Below are 2,482 nucleotides of genomic sequence, written 5' to 3'. Positions count from 1 at the left end.
TCGTGGGTAATTCAGAGGTTTTGGGTAATAGTGACCAGTGGAATTACTCCCTTCCAGGATCGTAACGTTTCCAGAGGTATATCATCCCTAGACAGTGAATTGGTTCGTAGTCCAAGTAAAAAATGGTTCGGTTGTCCAGGCTAAGTGCGGCGGGGTAAGGGGTCCCCCAGCGGGAAATTCCTCTGCGGGGTCCGATACCTCGCCAGACATTATCTGGGCACCCCAGGGGTTATTCGGCAGACGCGATCCTCCAGCCGCAGCGCATAACCCAAAAGCCCCTCTTTTGGGTATCCCAACCCGCTAGGAGGAAACACGCGCTACTGAACCTACTGCCAATCCAGATCTAATCTGGGGTAGATAGTGGTCCAGCGCGTTACGTGAGTCTCCCGTGTGTAGGGGGGCTGGGAGGGTTGAGCCGATAGGTCTGCCAACAGGCCCCAGAGGGGTCCCGAAGGAGTCCGGTCTACCATTTCCTCCCTTCTTCTTGCTTGGTGTATGGTTGGGCCTGATTGCTTAGGGTCCGCTCGCTGCGGGGGAGTCGAATAGCCGGGCCCCCAGAGTAGTTGGAGAAAAATGGTTCTCGTCCGTTGGGGGTGCTGGTGGGTGTCTCCAAAAAAATATTTTTGAAGGGTGGTAGGTAGGTGAAGGTTTTTTGGTCTATTTGTGTTCTATTTTATTGTTTATTTTGGTCAAGGGTCCATGGTCATGGTAACCCTGAGTTCAAGAGACTTTGAAAATAAAATAATATATGAATTTATGTACATATGTATTAATTTTTAATTTGTATTCTTTTGTTTTTTAATTTTTTTGGGGTTGTTTCCTATTGGTCCAGGTTCCATGGTCATGGTAGCCCAAAGAGAAGAACATTTGATATTTTGTTAAATATAAATTGGTTCCCTAGTGATTATTGTTACAGGATCCAAGGGATCAATAAGGATAATTATAAAGTACATTTTTAAGAGTCTGTAATCATTGTAGCTCTCAAATACTATAAAATAACTATTTTATGGTTCTAATGGCCACCTTAATATTCCTAGGGGAGCCTACTGGTAAAAGGGCCGATGGCTAAGTATTAGTGTCTGTCTGTCAGCAGGGTTGGGACCAAGGATGAGGTGGGGGCACACATGCATACACACATGAACATAAAAGGGGATGTGCCTATACACATATTTTTTACATATACAAAAGCATAAACATACAACACAACCAGTGGTGTGAGGGATAGCATACAACGTCACACTCCACTACATCCTAGTGTGTGCATATATATGAGAGCTGTGTAAAAATCCAATTAAGGAAAGTAAAGTGTACAAATAAAAGAGTAGCCAAAAGGAGCTACCCCCGAAGTCCGTGTGGAATCTGCTTTCCTCACAGTCTCACACGGGTCTAGGGGTAGCCCAGCCACGACGCGTTTCTGCCTTACTCGGCTTCATCAGGTAGCAGGGAGGAGAATATATAAATAAAATTGAAATAAAAGGTGCAAAAAGTAGTAAAAATGTATGTATATATATCTACATGTACAGTAGGGTGTACTGTGCAATTTACTTGCCTTGAATGTAGTCCTGGTTGGATGTGTGGAGCGAAATGTTTACTGTCCGGTGGTCTCCTCGTAAAGTTGTGAGGAGAGCTAACTCTCCGGTGTGTGCGCGTGTGGGAATATGGCTTAGGGTTATTTCGATTGGTCTGTACTGTTACTAGGTAGGATAGCCGCTAACAGGTTGTGGTGTGGAGGAATCAGATGAAGGTGAGAGTGGAATGGGGATGCAGTCAAGTGGATGGGCAGTTAGAGTGGAGGTCAAGCACATCTAATAACAATACCATGGAGACCCAATGTGATAAATGTTCAACCTTGTAGTGACACAAGCTTTTCAAATGTTATTTGGTATGAATGAAGAGTGGAGTGTGACAAAATAGGAGACACAATACATTGTAAGGGACAGACAGGGTTAACAACATGAGGTCAGGTACAGATACATGTACACACACAAACATACACAGAGGGGTTGGAACTGGGGTTGCAGTTCGGGTTAGGGGCCAGGGCTAAGGTCAGAGACGGTATTAAGAATGGTAGGGGTTGGATTGGCCAAGGTTAGAGTTGGAGTGGTTTAAGGCTAAGGTTGAGGTCCAAATAAGAATGGTCAGGGCTAGATTTAGAGTAGGATGGTTAAGGTGAGGGTTAAGGTTAGGGTTGGGGTTGGAATAGTTACAGTTAGGGTTGGAGTTATTCAGGTTGGGGTTAAGGTCAAAGTAAGAAGGCTAGGGTTAGGTTCAGTGTTGAATATTTTGGTGTTTTGCCCGTGTGAGAGAGGTTTTATTTTTGGGAAGGCCTCTGTCGTGGATCCCTGTGGGGAATTGTATAGGAGAAGTAGACTCTTTGCTTTTGGGGTGCTGTTTGGGTTGTGGGTGTCTGAGAGGTACCAGGTGAATTTTAAGTAGGACTAGAAGTCCTGGGGGTCAAGAGGAGCCATACGTGGAGTTCCTG

Source organism: Oncorhynchus kisutch, unplaced genomic scaffold (assembly GCF_002021735.2).
Source record: "Oncorhynchus kisutch isolate 150728-3 unplaced genomic scaffold, Okis_V2 scaffold799, whole genome shotgun sequence".
Taxonomy (NCBI): Eukaryota; Metazoa; Chordata; class Actinopteri; order Salmoniformes; family Salmonidae; genus Oncorhynchus; species Oncorhynchus kisutch.
Note: the sequence above shows the minus strand (reverse complement) of the source record.